The following is a 9,673-nucleotide window of genomic DNA, read 5'->3' on the forward strand; positions in this document are numbered from 1 at the left end:
GGGGGGGGGGGAGGTTTGGCACCAGGCCTCCGTGGGGGACAGAGGGCTGTCTACTTCCTGCAGGAACTGGAGTGACCTGGCCCCAGCCTGCTCCACTCCCCTGGCTCTCAGGCTTGGGAGGAGGAGAGAATCATCCCCCTTGCACTCGCCGGTGGCGCGCCTGGGAGCCAGGGTTGTGGACCAGGCTGGGGCTGGGTCACTCCACTTCCCACAGGAAGTGGTCAGTCCCCATCCCCTACGGAGGCCTGGGGTGGGGCTCCACACAATGCCCCCGCAGAGGCCTGGGGCCAGCCCCTTCATGGAGGCCTGGGGCCCCCCAGAGCTCCCCCACAATAACTAGCGATGGCCCTGGCCAGGGATGGGGGCTCAAGGTGGAAGTTTCACCTAGGGCGTGAAATATCCTTGCACCAGCCCTGAGTGTGGACAGACTGCAGCACTTTCCCTACTCAGCTGTACAAAGGCAGGTTTAACTCACAGCGCTGTACAGCAGCAAGTGTAACCAAACCCTTAGTGTCATGTGCAGACTTGCTGAGGGTGCAATCCCTCCCATCATCCAGATCATTCATTTTGTCAGATATTTATAGTAAAAGTCAGGGACGGGTCACAGGCAATAAAATATTGTGACAATGTGGAGGCATTGTGCAGCTGTTGAGCTGGTTCTGGAGCTCCCACCCCTGTTGGGGGCTTGGAGGTCCAGGGTCTCCCTCCACTCATGTCTGGCAGGTGCCCCCTGCCACTCTGGCCCCTGCCCCATCCCACAGTGTCAAGGAACTCTGCAGTCTGACTCAGGAGGGCCTCCTCCCCCAGCCTCTTCTTGAACCAAAGCTGATCAGAAGAAAGACTTACAAATAGCAATGAAAAGGCAGTGGGAGACACACCTAAGCCCTTTCAGACAAGGATGATATGATTAAGGAAACTCTCCAGCCTCATTTGCTTCAAAGATGGGAAAGGGAGGCACCTCCATTAGCATACAGAATGGAGAACAGAGATTCCAAGGCAAGAACCACACTGAACTCTGGGATTGGGAAAGCAGGGAAGCATTGCATGATGGGAAATCTCTGCTCCAGACAGAAATTAACCCATGCCTGCACACACCTAGCTCAGAAATTATCAGATCAATTCTAGTAATAAATCCTCTATTGATATCCAAAATACTGAAACGACCCAATTGCATTAGGAGCCCCCTTGAAGGAACACCACCCATAGCCAGGAATGCTCAGTTCTTGTTGTGTAGCCTGAACCCAACAACTTTGTTATACTCCCTTAAATCATTCGTTTATCCATAAACAAATCTAGTGTTCATTGTTATTTCCCTACAAAAACCCCTTACCACCGCCCAAGTAAATGTTCTGATGCCTGGATCCAAACTCTGCATCAGTTCCATTGGAACTTCATCTTTCTGACTGGTTGTGCTGCGGTCTCTCTACCTGTCTCCAGCACTCGGGACCCAGGGAATTTTTACTTTTTTAAAGGCAAACATTTATTGAATATTCAATCATAAAGGACATTATTTTTATTCATCAAACAAACTAAAGAAACTAAAACTTAACTAAACTTATTTTTTTTTAAAATTAACAACTAAACTTTACTTAAATATAAACTTAAAAAATGAGACAAAAAATACCAAATTTTTGCCATAGTGATAACCAGGTGTATACAAAAAGATACAGTCAGTTTTCATGATCTTTAACCAGATAATGAGCTAACCCAGTTTGACCAAAACAGATTAAGGTTTCTTCATCTTCCAGTCCTAGAGAATGAGATGTCACTCACCAGGTGTTATGGACTTAAATTCCTCAATCACATCATTGTAATTAAGTGACAAAGCCAATTCTTGTTCAATGTACAAAATCTTGAGTGGAGGCACTGTTGGAACCCTGTACTTCTTAGTTTGTTTTTTTACATGTTCTAGTTTCAAAAAGACTCTTTCACATGAACAGCTTGTAACAGGTAAGACTGCAAAGCATTGAATAGATTTGTAAAAGGCCTGGAACATGGAAGACCGATCTGATTCCTTTAGCCAATCAAGCCACTCTCTGGTGGTGTTCGTTGTGCTACCTTTAGGAACAGATCCATCATAACCCCAAAGCAACCCAACTTCAGCTTCCAACTCATCCAAGGACACTTTACATTTCTTGGCAATGATTCTCATATCATCCTTGCCAATGTCTAAGCTTGGCAGTTTTCCCATTGCAGTCACAATTTTACAAGTCTCCTCTTCAAATCGCTGGTCAATGCTAGTAATCACTGAGTCTAGGAATGGGTAAAATGAAGTTATTCTCTCCTGCTCCTCTTTTGTATCAAAGTGATGCTGGGACTCTAACATGTCATCAATATGAGTGGACATTTTTCGCTTCTTAACTGGGGGAATCAATATATCATTCCTTACACACATTTTCACACTGTCATTGAAAATAGATTGAAAATATTCTGGGCCACTTCTCATTGCAGCCAAAGAGTTATGCAAGCTTTTCACCCCCTCACTGCAGTAAGTAAGTAGTCATTGGAGGAAGGGAGTGTTGGAGCTCTGGAGCTTGAAGAGCCTTACTCACTTTTACCACCATCTGGAGAATAGGGTGCATCATGTGAAGGGCAAAGATGAACTTGAATGAGTTTAGTTCATGGATAAGGCCCCTGGCTTTTATTATAGTGTCAGCAAGGTGAGTTGTTTCAATAATGTCTTGTAAAGCTTGTAAAACGAAGGAGTAGTTTTGTTTTATAGCAGCCGCTGCTTCTGCTCTGCACGCCCATCTTGTGTTTGACAGTGACTTCAAAGTCTTCAACTGGGATCCTACTTCTTGTGAAATCTTCTCTATTACCGCATGCTGCACAGGACTCCCCTCCATGAAGGCATAAAGAGTCTGAATAACACCAAAAAAATCAAAGACAGTTCTGTTTTGTTTACTTGAAGTGCATGCATCTACTAGGACGAGGTTCAAACAATGCGCATAGCAGTGTACCTACAGTATTTCACTGTTTCTTTCTTTACATTTCATTTGAACTCCTGCAGGACAGCCAGACATAGTAGATGCTCCATCAAAACAGACAGATATCACTGATGACCAGTCAATTTTAAGATTGCCAAGGACGTCATTTAACTGGTCAAAAATAGACTGTTGGCCTTGTGCTAGGCCGCAGCCTGAGGCTTTCCAGGCTGGAGTTCCCCAGCCCTGCTCCACTCAGGTACCATGTCTCTAGCTCCCCATCTCCCTCTACAGGCAGACGGCAACTAACACTTTTGGTTTCCCTGGCCTTCTTATAAGACCCTGTTGCTCAGTTTGGGGCGTGGCCCCAGCTGCAGCCACTTCCCCCAATCAACCAGTGTTTTACCTTGCCCAGCCCCAGTCCTATGCAGGGCTTTTCCAATCCCTTCCAGGCTGAAGCAGGTGGTCACCCCACTACACATGGACAAACACCAGCTTACATTTTTGGGAGATGCCTGTCCAAGGTGATGGCCACTTATAATGTACCTGCACTGCCCCTTAGTTAGTATTCAAGAGATGCTGCCATCTAATGGGCACTTTTGAAACTAGCTGCCCATATTCCATGCTTACAACATGCTGCTACCTAGTGGACATTTTACAGTATAACTTTCCCATTATTGTATTGCCTACTGCAATCTTGGTCACCCGTCAGTATTTCTGACACTCCTGTCATTTCCTCTACTCTGCTGCGGTCTAGTGTCAATTTCCCAGAATGACAGCCTGTTGCTCTCCTTTCCTCTATGGATTCTTCTTGCTATAGCTGACTCTTACCCGTTCTTGACTCTCATGTCACCTGGTAGCCGTTATTTAGTACAACTAACAGTCCATAACTCATGCCATGATATCTGCTACTAGCCACAGTTCATTACGCAGCACAGAGGTCCTCTTCTCTTCAGTGCTCTCTGCTCAACACTTATACACCATTATACAGCTTCACCTCCCTTCCTCCACCTCCTCTTTGGTCATTTGGAAACAGAGTGTCTCCTTTCTTGCCTTCCGCTTTGCTGATGCCAATGGCTCAGTGTGTCTAATGGAAGACCAGGACGGAAGTGGCAATAAACCATAGGCACATCATGGAGTTTTTTAGCTGGTATCAGGCAGAGTGGACAACAAAAATATTAACCAGTTTCTGGCTTGTACGTCATTAATATCATAAAAAAACTCCTGAATGACTTGGTTGAACAGACCTGACCACTAGGAAAAAGCCTCAGTTAACTCTGGCAAACCCAAAGCTGGGTCAAAGAACAACATTCTGGTCAGACATGGTCTCCAATCTAGCCCAGTATCCTTCTTTCCGACAGGTGCCAGGCCAATAGGCTAGGGACACTACCCCTTGCCCATCCGGCTAATATCATTGATGGACCTAACCCCCTAACCTATCCTGGGTCCTGGCATCCCTATGCCGCTGCTTGTGAGTCTACTCTTTGTTTGACACAAACCTCTCCAAACTCAAGGGTCTAGTGAGCCTGGACTATTGCTTGCTGGAGCTGGTCACAAGCCAGTGTAGCCAAGATAAGAGCTGAAAGTGTTCCTGGTGAAATGGTGCAAGGGTCAACTGCGGGCGCTAGCGGATTGCATCCGAAACCTGTGTGAGTGAATGGAGGTGTGGTTTGTGTAGTTGATGAGAGGGAGCTTGGGCACTGGGCCTGATTGGTAAGACATGGGCCTGAACCATAGTCAGCAAATTCGAGGCCAGTGCCATAGAACCAAAGTCAGGCCAGTATTACAGCAGATGCTTACAAGTTCACTGATCCAATACATAGACTCTGGGCAAAGGATATGTAACTAAAGTGTTGCTAACACACAGGCACTCCTAAGAAGCAACAGACACTAGGCTATGTGTGTGAACACACTCCATGGAGATAATACCCAGGCAACCATCTGACCTAACACTCAGATAAGAGGGTTTAACAGAAGTGTATGAATAGGGAGCTTTGCCCAGAGACACTGGAGCAGGTACAAGGGGAGTACAGAGACGTTCAGTGAAACACGTGAGGTTGGGATGTAAGTTGTTGTCTCAGTCTATAATGTTGGTACCTCAATTAACCCGTGTGTGTGGCCCAGGGCAGCAGAAATTCCGCCACGCTGACTGAGAACTCTACTTTGGCAACTGGGCACCCATGTGTTAAGTGTATCTGTAACACAGAACAGAGATTTGTGCTAGAACTTCTGCCTTGAGGGCACTAACCCTGGCTGAGTGCCTTTGCATCCCAAACCATGCCTGTGGTCTTTCTTCTGGTAGTTTTACGATCGACATCTGCTGAATCACCTGTCTGCTCAGGCCTGCGACAGCATACGGAAAGCAGGCAAGCTACACCACTGACAACTAGTTGTCAGAGAGCATATGATGCAAGAGCACAATTGAACAAGAGTGGCAAGATTTCCCAGGCAACATCCCCACCTATTGCTGCCCCAGGAGTTACTATTTTTATTGTCCAAACATATTTTTGATCAAAAATGCTTTTTTTAATGGATATAAAAACTTGGTTAAAAATTGGTGTCATTCCACCTGGTTGTCAGTTTCCTCCCCACTTGAACTTTAGGTACTAGAGGTGGGGACCTGCATGGACACTTCCTAAGCCTTCATTACTAGCTTAATCTGGTAACACTGCCAACATCCCAGAAATTTCAGTGTCCGGATCACTTCCTGTCCCCCAAAACCTTCCCTTCCCTGGCAGCCTTTTCAAGGCCTTTTTCACTCAAGTTCCTGGTGAAAACCAGTCCAACCCCCTTGGATCTTAACACACGGAGAATTTAACCATTACCCCCCCTCTTTCTCCCACCAGTTCCTCGTGATCCAGATCCAATGCCTCTTGGATTCTTAAAACAAGGAAAAATCAATCAGGTTGTTAAAAGACAGCTTTTCTGTAAAATCAAGATGGAAAATACTTTACAGGGTAATCAGATTCATTGACCAAGGAACGCGCTTCTAACTTCGGTTCAAAGTTACAGCAAACAGAGGTAATCCTCTCAGCAAAAAGGAACATTTACAAGTTGAGAAAACAAAATAAGACTAACACGCCTTGCCTGGCTGTTACTCTACCAAGTCGAAACAATGAAAGACTGAATTCAAGAAGTTTGGAGAGGCTGGATTGACCTCTGGTCCCTCTTAGTCCCAAGAGCGAACAACAACAACACAAAGAGCAGAAACAAAAGACTCCCCCCTAACCAAGATTTGAAAGTATCTTGTCCCTCTATTGGTCCTCTGGTCAGGTGTCAGCCAGGTTTACTGAGCTTCTTAACCCTTTATAGGTAAAAGAGACATTAACCCTAAACTATCTGTTTATGACATATAGATATAAAAAAAATGGTTAAAAATTGGTCTCCATTGCATCTTGGGCCCAGTTAAAAAATCCATGATGGTACCACAGTTATAGCCACCTCCCCGCCTGGTCCTTCCACTTAGATGGATAACAGTGACCTGAGCTCTGGCTGGGTTCTGCATTGTATCCTTAGGGACACAAGAAACAATCTGTAGCAACAAATATGATAATGTCACCCATTGTGTTTTGTTTGTATTAGACTGTCTGAATTTGATTACAAGACTTTATTATCTTACATAGAGAAAAAATAAACACGGGATATACCAAGGATTTACTTTCATTGTTAGTGGATTTTGTGCCTTACACAATGTCAGCTCTGTGTGGTTTCAGAAGCCATACACACGCCTCACAGAAGGTGAACACTTAGCCAACACCCTGGAGAAAAATACCATCATACTGTGTGTATCTGTGCTGAACATGAGAGAGTAACAGAGCTGTCAACATCCTCAATTTCCTGGAACATGTGTTACATGGAAACAGCGGGGGACCATAAAGACTGTCTCAGTAAATCCATGCAGATCATCTCCTTTTCTTTCGCCTTTTCTTTTTCACATTAGTGCTGAGATTTTCAATGGGAGTTTTCAGCTTGACTTTTATTGAGGCTGATTGCTTAAATCACCCAGGCAGCTTTGAAAACCTCAGGCTAAGTTATTCTCTAGGAGTCTCCGCACGTTTTGGTGAAAGCCATATACTTACTGATTGCTTTGCACAAGGCTTCCTTGACCTCTCTGTTTCTCAGGCTGTAGATGAGGGGGTTTACCAGGGGAGTCAGAACCGTGTAGCAAAGAGAGAGCACTTTGTTCAGGTCTCTCAGTATATCATGTTTTGGTAGCAGGTACACAATCATTATGGATCCATAGAAAATTGTCACCACAATGAGGTAAGAGGAGCAGGTGGAAAAGACCTTTTGTTTCCCGGAGGTGGAAGAGATACCCAGGATGGTGGCGATGATGCACACATAGGATGTCAGGGTTAGTAGGAATGGAGGCAGGGTGAATATGGAGACTATTATGACATCCAGCAATATGACCAGGTGGGTGTCACTGCAGGAGAGTTCCATCACTGGGGTGGAATCACAATAGAAATGGTCAATTTCATTTGGGCCACAGAATATTAAATGTGATAGGAATAAGACAAAGATAGCAGTAGCCAAACAACCATTTAACCAGGACCCAGCAGCCAACTGGAGGCAAAACCTACTATTCTAAGAGTTGAATAGTGCAGGGGATTATATATCGCTAAATACCAATCATAAGACATTGCTTCTAGGAGACAGCATTCTGTACATGCCAGAGACCCAAAGAAATACAGTTGTGTGAAACAGCCACTGACTGAGATGGTTTTGTCCCCAATCAGGAGACTGGCCAGCAACCTGGGCAGGATGGTTGAGGTGTAGCAAGTCTCCAGGCAGGACAAGTTGTCCAGGAAGAAGTACATAGGGGTGTGAAGGTGCTGGTCAGCCACAATGAGCACCACAATGAGGGTGTTCCCAGCCATGGTTGCCATGTAGATCACTTGGAACATCAGGAAGAGAAGAATTTGCAGGTCAGGGAGATCCCCAAATCCCAGAAGGATGAATTCGGTGATGGCCGTTTGGTTTCCCCAGTCTCTGTCTGCCATGGTTTGAGTCTAGGAACAATAGAACACCCTGTGCAACTGAATTGGAAGAACATAGACTTAGAAGTTAGTCAAGTTTCATTTTAGTAAAGTGTCAATTAATTCCATAAGTATTCAGTGACTCCCCTTCCTGTCCAGATTACAGGCTGAAATTTTAAACCTAAATGTAGAGTTCAGAACAAAGTGCCAGAAGTCTCAATTTGAGAACCGAACATTTGTATCCATGTAGATCAGCCTCTGCCATAATCAGAGCAATCACTACTATAACAGCTCATATCTCTGGCAGATGAGAACTGACATGACGGATCAGACTATTTCTTTTTCTACCATTATATTCCTTTAGTGACATCTTAGATCTTAACAATGATGCTTGAATGCTGTATTTCATTTCTGGCAATGACCAGAATCATGCTATGTCTTAGGAGTCAAAATCAAACCACTAAAATTTTGGACTGAGATTTTTCAATGTGGTCTAGAGTTCTTAGGGACAGACCTTGTTAGACCTTCTCTTAGATTTTATTTCCATTAATTTAACAATTATCCTGGTATTGCAGCATTTCAATCTGTAGAAAAAAACAATTTTCACCCCTCACAAGAGATCAGTTATGCCATAAATTGATGGTGTAAATTCCCCCTTAGTTCCTGTGATGATGTGTGGTGAGGAAATGACAATCCTTTTCTGTTTCCCGCATTAGCTATGTAGCAGTAATAATACAGCTCTTTCGGAGGTGGTCTTAGGAAGGGCAGAACAGGCTGATGTGCAACCCTAATGGGAGTGACCCTCCCCTCCATAATAAATGGGATGATAATAGAGGAGAAGAAGGCACGGGGTGGTGGGGGGAAGATGCTGTCCTGACTCGAGTCTAAAAAACAATCTGGCTGTATGATTCTGACATAGCTATCACCACTCACCCTCCTTGAAAAGTCATGGAAGATGGGAGATTCCAGAAGACTGGAAAAGGGCACACATAAGTGCCTATCGCGAATCTAGAAAAAGGTGGAACTAAGGGACGAAGGCGTGGGGAGTTAGGAGTGAGCCTAATCAGCTTAACTTCTGTCCCTGCAAAAATAATGGAGCAAAGTAATTAAGCGCAATATCTTTGCAACAGCCTAGAAGATAATGAGGGTGATAATGTAACGTCAGTATGGATTTGTTCAAGAACAAATTAGCGTCATACAAACCATATCTGTCTTTTCATTGACAGAGTAACAAGCTTTGTTGATGGGGGGAAGTGTGAAAGTGGTATATCTTGACTTTAGTAAGGCTTGATACGTCTCGATGACCTTCTTCTTAAACAAACTAGGGAAATACCAACTAGCATGGAGCTACTAATCAGGGTGGGTGCAATAATGCTTGGAAACTTTCCCCAGCGATAGTTATCAGTGGTTACAGTCATGTTGGATTGGGCAATAACGAGTGGGCTCCACAGGGAATCTGTTCTGGGTCTGGTTTCTATTCAATATCTTCATAACAATTAATTTATATAATGGCACAGACGGTACGCTTATCAAAGTTTACGGGATGATACCATCCTGGGAGTGGGTTGCGAGTGCTTTGGAAGATAGGATTAAATTCAAATGATCTGATAAACTGAAGAACATGGTCTAAAAGTAAATCAGTGGAAATTCAATAAGGACAAATGAAAAGTATTCCACTTAGGAAAGAACATATGAGTTGCACACATCCACTTGGGAATGACTGCCTAAAGAGAGTACGCAGAAAAGGGATCAAAATAGTGATCACAACAA

General features: G+C 44.3%; 1 protein-coding gene and 1 pseudogene across 1 annotated transcript in view; one reads left to right on the top strand and one right to left on the bottom strand.

The window, feature by feature from the left end:
• Positions 1–9,673, top strand: part of LOC116828088 (olfactory receptor 6N1-like) — a 101,646-nt gene that overhangs the window by 7,620 nt on the left and 84,353 nt on the right. The gene's annotated exons all lie outside the window — the stretch shown is intronic.
• LOC116828086 (olfactory receptor 6N1-like) lies at positions 6,937–7,927 on the bottom strand (annotated as a pseudogene).

The sequence above is a fragment of the Chelonoidis abingdonii genome, chromosome 13, assembly GCF_003597395.2.
Source record: "Chelonoidis abingdonii isolate Lonesome George chromosome 13, CheloAbing_2.0, whole genome shotgun sequence".
NCBI classification, from domain to species: domain Eukaryota; kingdom Metazoa; phylum Chordata; order Testudines; family Testudinidae; genus Chelonoidis; species Chelonoidis abingdonii.